The sequence below is a fragment of the Diuraphis noxia genome, unplaced genomic scaffold, assembly GCF_037042655.1.
Source record: "Diuraphis noxia isolate RWA-SAM2 unplaced genomic scaffold, SU_Dnox_SAM2 contig0004, whole genome shotgun sequence".
Taxonomy (NCBI): Eukaryota; Metazoa; Arthropoda; class Insecta; order Hemiptera; family Aphididae; genus Diuraphis; species Diuraphis noxia.
In genome coordinates, this window is record NW_028301714.1 from 68,678,353 (window position 1) to 68,690,460 (window position 12,108).

Consider the following 12,108-nt stretch of genomic DNA (forward strand, 5'->3'; position numbering starts at 1 on the left):
TCTTAACCATTGGCAGCTGTTTATAAGGGGAATTACGGTTGACTGAGGGAGACATTACATGTGTGTTTTTGGGTCGGGATTTGTCGAAGAAACCCTGATGGTCAAAATAAATGGTATAAATTAAATAATAATATAAATATAATATAGTAGAAAACATATTCGAGCGAAGCGAGAAAAAAATTTTTCAGTCGTCAAATTCATTGATCGAATTGATAAAAGTATTATCTCGATGACTCGATACTGCTTTTTTAATATCTTGCCCTTGGAAATTATTTTTCAGTACCGATAAACCATAAAATTATAAACTATTATTTATTATATATTAGGATTCAGGACATTATGTTATTACTAAAATTATTTTTATTATGTATTTATATAATTTTTAATGCAGAATTATGATTGATATAATTATTATTATTTAATTGTTCTGTAATTGTATTATGGTTATTATTGCATCGTTGACGACAACGAGATTACGTTATGTCGAAATTGATTTGTTTTATTATTACTGAATAAGTGTCAATTTTTATTATTTCATCTGCCATATTTAACGAAGGTGGTCATCCCCATAATAATAAACAATTTTTTTTTTTAAAACCAGTGACTAATTTTATTAAAATGTATGAGCATTTAGTATCGCGATACTCCAAAGCAAAGTATCTTGTATCTAGTATCTCGAAATCTCGATACTGCTTTTTGTGTATCTTGCCCAACCCTGTATACAGCGATATTGTAATCTTCGTTTAGTCTGAAACTCAATTTTTTGATACCCATGAATTATGATATTATATAATGATTGTATATAGGTGCTCAATCTGTGACTGTGGCCTAATTAATGTTTATAACATTTTATGGATGATCAGGGGCGTACTCGAGGGGGGGGGGGGTTTGAACCTCCCCCATGACCTCACTAACCTATGTGGTCTTGTGCGTTCGTGCTTATACGATATATAATATAACTCACAGTACCAATTTTCTAAAAAAAAATATTTTTTTTAAAGGAAAAAATAAACAAAATATATTTATTTTAAATTTATGTCCACATGCAATATATTATAACGATTGCATGCATTATCTGTTAAGAACTGTAAAGAAGATTAGATAAGTAAGTAAGATAAGTAAAACTAGACCTCCATCAAACATCAATGTTGATAATCTATCAAAATTTTTGAAAAGAAGGTGATAAAGTCCCAGTGATAAAAAACAAAATGTTCAACCCCCCCACCCCCCACCCCATTTAGAAAACTCCAGAGTACGCCTCTGGGATGATGGGCATGGGGAACGATGAGGGAGGTCAGAGTAGGCAGGTACCTACTACCTATCTACTGTTTTTCTATGCGCGGTCGCATCTACAAAATATCATGTAAAATAGCGGCTGCACTATGTCGATGACCTTTGGCCCCTTCCATTACAATCATAGCGTCGTATTATTATCATCGAACTGCATACGCGCTGCGTTTAACGGTTTAACACAGATTCCAACAATATACTGTTTTCATCATTGCATAACGGCCGGGCGTCATTAAAATAAAAAATACAGTATTTTTTTATTTTTTTTCGCATCACCCGACGACGTGTGATATGATGAGCGGACACGACGGGTCGTTTTAGCTTAAGGACGGTAAGGTATGGGTGGGCGGACACGAGTTGGACCGCGACACCTGGCCCGGTACCAACGGATCTCGTGAGCTGCCGTTCCGATGCGATAGGAATCCGTCGAGGGCGGCCAAGTAGATCGCGACCGGACCTTCAGCCCGTTCTACTTACTGCAGGCCTCTCGTCTCATCCCCAGGCACACTTATTACTTAATGTAGAACGTCCGTTTTATCCTCCCCCCCCGCATTATTCCCGCGACAACGAGTCGGCTTAGCCGAAGCTTTCAAAAAAAAAACCATTCAACCGCTGCGAACGTTTTCAGCGAGGTATCTTCACTAAAAGTCAGGAAAAAATTCTATTATCCAGCACGTAAAACTGCATAGAACTCAAAAAGAGTAATTAAATAAATTATTTATGAAAACAATTTTTGGTATACTTACATAATATTATATAATTAAACCTATGGGATATGTCCAATGTCTTTAATTTATAATTCCACTGTCACTTATATTTATCTAATATTATGTATTAATTTAATGGGTTGTGAGTTATATGGGGCAAACCCTTTACCCCCCCCCCCCCCCACCAAAAAAAAACATTGTCTAAATGTTGTTTTTAGCTTATTCAATGTTATTTAAGTTGGGTTTTACACGTATGAAATTAAATACTTATTGTAGTAGGTTTCTAATTTCTAGTTTGAAATAATTTGCGAATTTTCGTGATTTTTACATATGTTGTCAAAATTCAAACTTTGAATGCTTGTAAAAAAAAAATTGTGACTACGCATTTCCTTTATTTTTCAATTTTTATTGTAAAAATATATTATGAGCCTTGTATTAAATTTTCAAATCTTAGATATAAAAAGAAAATTTTTTATGAATTTCTAGCTTAAAATTATTTCAATACACGAGGACAACAATATTTTGATTTATAACTTGATAGTTTTAATATATTCATACAAATATTATTATATAATATTATTTGTCAATAACAACAGTATACATATATTATTTTTATAACAATTAAAATAAACATATTGACTATTGACAAATAGTGCTATAAGCATAACTCTTATATGTGAGTTATATTATAATTATAAATATTATATTACAAATAAAGTATGTATAAATAAATAAACATTAATTAATATCTATATAATTAAGTAAACTAATAAAGTTATAACAGATAAAAAAGAAGCATAAACATATATATTAATAGATTATCAGATGCACATTATTATTAGAATTTAAAGATTGTATGTAATAACTTAATTGTTTTTTATTCAACATTTTAAATTGACTTAAATTGACACACAAGCCACAACTCCACCGATACCGGCCGGAACACCGCCGTCGCTGGAGGTTTCGTTGGGGGGGGGGGAGTATGACGGGGGCCCGCATAACAGCCGTTTGAGTTTGTTATTAACACTCCTTTGTTCAGAAATACATTTTTGATATTTTTTAGACAAGAAAAACATTCTTAAGATATTTTAATGATGGATTGACAGCGAGTGAAGCTTCCCACACTCATGAAAATAAATTGATGCTACTTGATAATATATGTAATGGATATCAGAAGAGCTCCGTCACCCCAGCACCCCAAGTTTAAAATTTTAACACCAAAATTTCACAAAATTATGTAACCATTTTGTAACGAAATGTAACCATGATAACTTTTTTTGTAACTTACTAGAAACTTCAGAATTTCGAACTTAAATTCCGGGTACTGGGGTGACGTCACCCCAGCACCCGGTGACTTTCAAAATGGTCTGATTGATTCGAAATTTTCAGGAGATTATGTAACCATTTTGTAACCAAATGTAATCCAAAATTCGAGATCCCTGACTTAACTCGAATCCCGTAAAAACCGATTCAAGTCTACCGGGTGCCAGCGAGACGTCACCCCAGCACCTCGGAACCTTTGATAATGATTTTTTTTGCTCGAAATTTTCAGACGATTATGTAACCGTTTTGTAACCAAATGTAATCCAAAATTCGAGATGCTTGTTTTGAATTTATTCTAATAAGAATCATTTTAAGGATATTAATAATTAAAATCGTAATATTATATACGCACCGGCGTGTTTAATATAAGTTATAACAGTATAATATTATACCTATAATATATTAAATTAAATTATTGTATTAAACCTTTATTTAAAAAATATATTTTATACGTTGTTGGGTATATAATATATTATAGGTATAATATTATATACTGTTATAAGGTTATAACTTATATTAAACACGCCGGTGCGTATATAATATTACGATTTTAATTATTAATATCCTTAAAATGATTCTTATTAGAATAAATTCAAAACAAGCATCTCGAATTTTGGATTACATTTGGTTACAAAATGGTTACATAATCTCCTGGAAATTTCGAACCAATCGGACCATTTTGAAAGGTATACTTGGTTTTACGCGTGACGTCACGATGGTGATCGCCGGACTTGAATCGGTTTTTACGGGATTCGAGTTAAGTCAGGGATCTCGAATTTTGGATTACATTTGGTTACAAAATGGTTACATAATCTCCTGAAAATTTCGAATCAATCGGACCATTTTGAAAGTCACCGGGTGCTGGGATGACGTCACCCCAGCACCCGGAATTTAAGTTCGAAATTCTGAAGTTTCTAGTTAGTTACAAAAAAAGTTATCATGGTTACATTTCGTTACAAAATGGTTACATAATTTTGTGAACCAAACTGTCTGGCAAAAAAAGTTTTGTTTTAGATGGAATTAAATATCAATTTAAAATGTTGAATAAAAAACAATTAAGTTATTACATACAATCTTTAAATTCTAATAATAATGTGCATCTGATAATCTATTAATATTTATGTTTTTGCTTCTTTTTTATCTGTTATAACTTTATTAGTTTACTTAATTATATAGATATTAATTAATGTTTATTTATTTATACATACTTTATTTGTAATATAATATTTATAATTATAATATAACTCACATATAAGAGTTATGCTTATAGCACTGTTGCCGCCTGAAATGCAACAACATAATTATTTATATTTCAAGGCCTCTTACCACCACCGACTCACACTCGCACGCACACAACATATTATTATTAATTATTTTTAATCTGTATAATTGTCAGCTGCGAATTGTTATATAATATATAAGATTATTAAATAATGTAGATCAAAGCTGGTTATCGTGCGCCTCCTGATCGGTTGCGTGAATATCATTAACTCGGCCGCCGCAATCGAGTTCGTTCGCACACCGCTGTCATCAAGGTGCAAAATTTTAGTATCGAGTGTGCCGGTCGACTTATTTAATATTTATATTATATTGGTTTAAGTTCAGGCGCGAATCGCCAATTTTCTATCTATAATTTACATGCAAGGCGCAAATCGCCTTGCATATTATAATTATTAAATCCGTACGTCCGTAATATTTTTGTCGTGCGCGAATCGTATTTTTTATAATTGTAAAAGGTGCGAATCACCAAGTTATATAATTATTCAATTACTAACTGTCGCTAATCGCCAAGTTATATTATATTTGTTACAGGCGCTAGTGGCCAATTATTATTATTTGTTTTCACTTATTGTTATATTGTGTGACATTTATTTTATTATATTATGGTTATTATAAAGGTTAGGTAGCAGCTGGCCAGTAGATGGATTCTGTAAATCGATAAGACCTGTTATCGACAACTTTCGGTTCGTTAGGCTATCGAAAGGTGTGTTATCGACAATTTGAAAAAAAGGAATTCTGTAACTAGATTTTCGATAGGTTATCGATATTTGTCGTTAGTAAAATCGATAACAGCCGTTATCGAAAGCGGCACTTCGGAACCCCTCGTTATAAAGTTAACGACCTTGTTAACGACATATTATCTTTTTTATTATTAAAATTGATATCAAATTAATATATTATAATATTATTCTGTAAAACTTCGAGTTTCGACTGTTTCGAGTATTCAAATAAATCTTGTTATATTGGATGTTTTTACTTTTTAAATAGTTTGTGCAAATTGTTTTTTAAGTATGGCTCATGTTTATTTGGCTTGGGAACAGATTTTTTTGGAAGAAAGAGTTCTTATAATGGAAAGACGTTTAGAAAGGAGAATTTTAAGAGATGGTCAAAATCCTTTTGAGTTACCAAATGACGAGTTCATGAGTTCATTTCGTTTAAACCAACAATTGGTTATAAATATAATTAATACATTTCACTAGAGCAAATTGTATTTACTTGTTTCTAGAGTCTAAACCCTTTATAAATGGAAATCTTGTAATTCGACTTATTTTTCAATAGCTTGTGTATTGAAATACTCAAAACATGAACACTCCTTCAATAATTAGAAGTGTGACTGGATATATGACTCATACTAAACAAATAATAAGCTACATATAAATATTTTTACTAGAATCAAATCCTTAATTACATTTTTTTTTTTTACCAATTTATTCAATGAAATAGGTATTTCAAATATAAACAATTATATATCTGGATGTGACTTATGCTTAAGCATTAATTATAAATATATCTATAAAAATAATAATAAATCCAATACAATAGGTAATGTTTATATTTAAAAATAAGTTCACATTATAAAATATAAATTTAGTTATTTTACTCGGTGTTTGTTGGCAGAAAAAAAAATGGTTTTCTAAGAGAAGTTAATATTGAAGCCAATTAAAAACCAGAATCTTGAGAATCTTAATAATAATTGTATTAATTATTTAAATGATATATTGATTTTTAAAATAATTTCTTATAAATTTTGTTATTGTTTGAATATCTCAAATTTAATTAATTAATATTTGAAAACTTAAATATTTAATCGAATACAATATTACCTTAAAACATGTAGAAACAGTTTCAGTTATTTTTAAGCTTTTTAAAGTTATTAAGATTATTTTTTTAAGTTTATACAATATAACTGTAATACGTCATAAATTAATTTTATAAACTAAAAATGTCCATCCATATTAATGTACGATGTACCTACGGTAACAATATTACTAATAAATATATAGATTTCTAAGAAATATTGAGGGGCTCAAATATTTTGAAGCAAACAGATCCCAATACCCTTATAAAAGATAATACTGTTATATGTATATAACATAAACATATTTTACTGTCTATACCTATAGAATGTATTTTGTACAGTAATAAGTGTAAGTTTTTCATTAAAATAATATTTATAATAGCTATATGAACATAAAATAAGTATAAGAACTTGGCTTGTGATTAATTGTGAGATATTTATTTGCTTTTAACTAGAACAAAATTTATTTAATGGTATTTAAAACAGTATTTGAAATCAATCAGACTGCTAATAACTACTAGATATTTATTATTTTATACATTTATGGATTACAATATAAGAAACAAGGCTCGGAACTTTATGCACTAAAAAGTACTATAATATGCGGTAAAATATGCAGTAAAAAATTGGAAAATATGCAAAACTTTGCAATTTATTGAAAAAAATTACATTTAACATACAATTTTTAAAAATTTATATTATGGTACAAAATATTAAAATAGTGGTGAATTTGTATTAAAATAGAAAAACTGTTGTTAATTAATTTATTAGTACCTACATGTCATATAAGTTATAACACTATAAGTTTATATTAAAACTGATAACGTTTGGGTTTGATTTTGAATCTGAAGTCAACCACTCGAGAGTCGGCCACGATTCGAGTACTCGAGTTTGTACAGTCTGGTATACAAATTCTGTTTTCTGTCAGTATAAACACAGAACAATAAACTATAAAGGTATAAAGGACGTATAATGTTTATATATAATATGTATAATGACGTAATGTTTCCGTAAAATGTGATCTCTAACAAATTACATCTTTAAACTTTAAAAAAATGTAAATTTGTTAGAATTTAGAACGTATATTATATTTTTGAGCGATTTATAAGTTTAAAGTTATAACCTAACTTTCTATTATTAGTTTAATGGTATGATGAAAATCTAGAAATTCGCTAGGCTAAACCGGTTTAAAATTATCCCACATTATCACGCACCAGAATAATGAACTGTGTAAATAATTTGTATGGTCTAAAAACACCTCGGTGCGTTATTTCACACCGGTTAAGTATAGCGGATTTCTAGAATATGTTCGGTATAATCATGGTAATAACGTCAATAGAATTTATTTATTTACTTTTAAAACAAATAATTATTATATGATATAGTGCGACATCTATTTTATAGAAGTCGGAAAAAAAATTCCCCGGTTATTTTAAAAAAACGGTCTTATACCCTAAAAATACGATATTACTAAATATATACATGTATTATATGTATATAAAATTACGCCACGATGGTTAAACTTTCGGAATTTTCAACAGTATACTCAAAATAAAGAAATAAACGCGATCAAGATGCAATTCCAACTGACCAACTAGTTGTTTAATTTGTTTCAGTTCCAGTTGTTCCGGTATAACTGTATAAGATATATAATAGTAGATAGTAGATATCACCCATCCTATAATCGTCGTAGATAAATAAATTAATAAATAGGTTAATTAAGATTTAAGGATGTTTTTCCATTTTTCTAATGTAGCCATATTACAGGTACTTTATAGGTAACCAGGTAGGTACACGATTAGAGATAATGAACTTTTTTCGATTGCAATAAATATATGTTATAGCGATCATATTATAATATGGTCAATGGTCATAGCCCATAGGTGTTTATTATACGGGTACAACACAAAGAAACTGCGATCACTGCGCTCAGTCATTTGTTGGCACTGTATTAGTTCACTGTTCACTACATAGTGTGTCCTTAAAAATGGAATTAAAAAAAGCAGCACGAGGGTATAAGATTGCATATAAAGGCTATATGTATATACATTACAAAAAATATGTTTGAATTTTATCCGTTCAAAAAAGCAATGTTTTTAAAAAATAAAAATTTTTAACATAATATACAATATTTATTTTATTTATAATTTATTAAATTATTTAAATTTATTCAATCCCCAGTATAATGCTAAATGCTAATGGGGATTTTTTTTCCACAATTCCTATTTTTTCATGGTGTCAATAGAACTGCACGCCTGAAATTAAATTAAATGCAACCCAACGTACAAAGTTTCTCATCACTAGTCGTCCAAAAAACAGGATATTAGGAAAACAAGTCACCGGTAAGAAAGTCTCACAGAAAATGTCTCCAAATTAATAATTGATTTAAATTCAGTCTTTTATCATATAGATATTTATTTAGGCATCATGTATTCATGTACCACTACGTAGGCTATATAGGTAATGCATGTTATATATTTTATTGAAAATTATTAATAAACAACTAAATTAAATAGATACCTTTCTAAGATTAAACATTTTTCTCACATATTGACGAAAGAACATTAAAGCAAAATAATTATTCTCTACACATTTATCAAGATATTTTCTTTCAGTTGAATTGATACTTATAAGAAATGCATTTACATTTATAATAGTAGATTTAAATTCAGTTTTTTATGGTATAAATATTTTAAACATAATTAAATGTTAAATTTGTTGAAAATAATATAATACCTAATATAAAAAAATATATAATATTGTTTAAAAAATAGGGACTCTTTTCTGCTTACCGAAAAACAGTCACCTAACTTCACACACGTGACACGTTTGAGTGCTCCTGTAGATCAAATTATTATTTATTAATACTTAATCGTAGTAATCGTACTACGGACTACAGTACACTTTTACGACGGATAATGTAATATATAATAATATTTATTATCCGTGCACTTTTACGGATTACTTTTACATTAGTTTTATTTTATATACATATATAAATATATTATATTATATTATTTATATATATTATATTTTATATACAATATACATATTTATTATTATTTATTATTATATTACAGCTCAAATAGCTAACATTATTATTATATTATTTGGCCATATTTATATAATTTTTTAGCGGCTCAAATAACTTGTTGAATAATATTATTATACTATTTTGCCTATTGGCTATATTATTATTTATTGTGTATCATTTTTAAACATATTATTATATCATATTATTATTTATTATCATAAAAATTGTGTTGACATTATTTTAATATTAAAACACACACATATACACAAACACACCTATTCACCGCACACTACCTAGCACTCGGAGTATTTGCTCGGCGATCCCGTCCACTATTCCTGAGTTGCTATACACAGATTATACGTAACACATATCGGTCGGTGTGTGAGTGTTCTTACGTACGAAGGATTTTGGTGACCGGGCGTCACGGCCTATTATTGTTCGTTCCCGGCCCGTACAAGCACTATTTGTCAATAGCCAATATGTTTATTTTAATTGTTATAAAAATAATATATGTATACTGTCGTTATTGACAAATAAAGATTTTTATGAATATATTAAAACTATCAAGTTATAAATCAAAATATTGTAGTCCTCGTGTATTGAAATAAAATTGTTAACAATATTTAATTTTAGTAAAATACCAAAAAATTATACTTTTTTTTTTTAGCTTTTACAGTCCATTTAGGACCATCGCTGCCTCAACCATGTCTTTCCACCTATCTCTGTCTACACTATCTTCAATCCTTATTAATTCTTCTGAGATATCCGTGAGATCAGTTTTCACTCTGTCCTCCCATCTTTGTCTTAGTCGACCCCTTGGTCTTTTACCGTTTAGTCTTCCACTGAAGTGATTTTTTGCGATACCTTCCGATTTCCAAATATGATTCGCCCATTCTAACCTTTTACTTTTTAGGTACGAACTAATAATGGGTTTATTGAACATTTGTTACGTTTCTTGGTTAGTTCTTCTTCTATATTCACCTTTTTCAATTACCGGGCTATAGATTCGACGTAATACTTTTCTTTCAAATATGTTTAGCTTCTCTTCATCTCCCTTAGTTACCGACCAGGTTTCACAGCCATACGTCAAAACCGGTCGTAAAAAACTGGAATGTAAATATTCTTTTGATTTCCTAGTCAAAAATTTCGATTTAAACAATTTCGCAAGTGCGTTATATCCCTTACTCCCTGATGCAATTCTCAATTTGATTTCGTTGTGCATATTGTTACGGTCGTTTATATTAGTTACTAGATACTTGAGATCTGTTACTTGTTGGAAGACATATCCATCCATTAGCATATCATCCAGAGCTCTCTCTTCTCTTGATACTACTAAGTACTAGGTATTTGGTCTTTTCTTGATTGACTTTTAATCCAATTGGTTCTGCTGCTTTGATTAGGTCTGCAGTCCTCATTTCCACATCGATTCAAGAACTACCAACTATTACGATGTCATCTGTGTATGCTAAGATGTAGTTTTCTGTTCCAGAATTTCCATATTTTGTCTAGCAGGGAGAAATCTAATTACTTTTTCTAAAGCCAAATTGAAAAGTACTGGAGAAAGCGCATCTCCCTGTCTTAGACCAACCTTGACTTCAAAACTTTCTGAAAGTGTATTTGCAAATTGTACTCTACATATTGTTTCGGTATTGCACTCTTTTATCAGTTGGATTAGTTTGGTTGGTATACAACAAGATATAACAAAAAAGTTATTATTCATAAAGTTTTAATATATTATGCTTAATTTTGTTGAAATTATTTAATTGTATTTAAAATTAAAATGTCTTGTTGTATACCTAATTGTCCTTCATATGACAAATATGCAAAGATTAGTTCCTACAAAGTTCCATTGAATATTGTCTCACGGTCTGAATGGGAGAATGTCTTGGGTATTCCTTTAACTAATTATGCTCGTGTTTGTGGTAACCATTTTAAGACACATGGGAATCTTGAAATGGAATAAATAAATACACGGTTAGTACCATTACTTATAAATATATGTATAGTATATTTATGAACTGATACAACTATAGGTAAAAATATAACATATAAATATATTTGTAAGTGTGTCTAAAAAGACCTAGAATTAGAGATGGAGCTATTCCAGTGAATTTATATGTTGTTAACAATAATGAGTCAAATATTTTGGTAAGAATTTATAACTAAATAACGTTATGACAAGTTAAATAATAATATAACAACATAAACTCTAAGCATTTTTGTACCTAGTACTTAATCCTAACTAATTTATACAATATTTTATTTAAGAATGAAAAAATAAATAATATACAAGAATGCCCAAACTGAATATACTGTGGATGCCAATGATATAATATCATCTATAAATAAAGATCATTGTTATATATCAAAACCAAAAGGTTCAGATTCTGATACACTTAATAAATATATATAATATAATATAATCAACTACGTTTTCGTCCAAAACAATAAAAACAAAATAAAGTTTAAAAAAACATTCAAAGTTGGTTAGTACATGATGGGTGGTATTATTAAGTTTTTTTTTTTGCGTTTCATGTAATGTAATGGTATAACATTTGTATTTTGTATACAATTTTTTTTGTGCTGAATAAATTTTAAATAGTTATTTGATTTATTATTTACAAAATTTTTCGAACACAGACGCGTTTTATATAAATCATATATGAAATCCCTAG

At 29.0% G+C, this 12,108-nt stretch overlaps 1 pseudogene; it reads right to left on the reverse strand.

Moving 5' to 3' along the window:
• Window positions 1–10,103: 10,103 nt before the first annotated feature.
• Window positions 10,104–10,655, reverse strand: LOC149056412 (uncharacterized; annotated as a pseudogene).
• Between the last annotated feature and the right edge of the window lie 1,453 nt (window positions 10,656–12,108).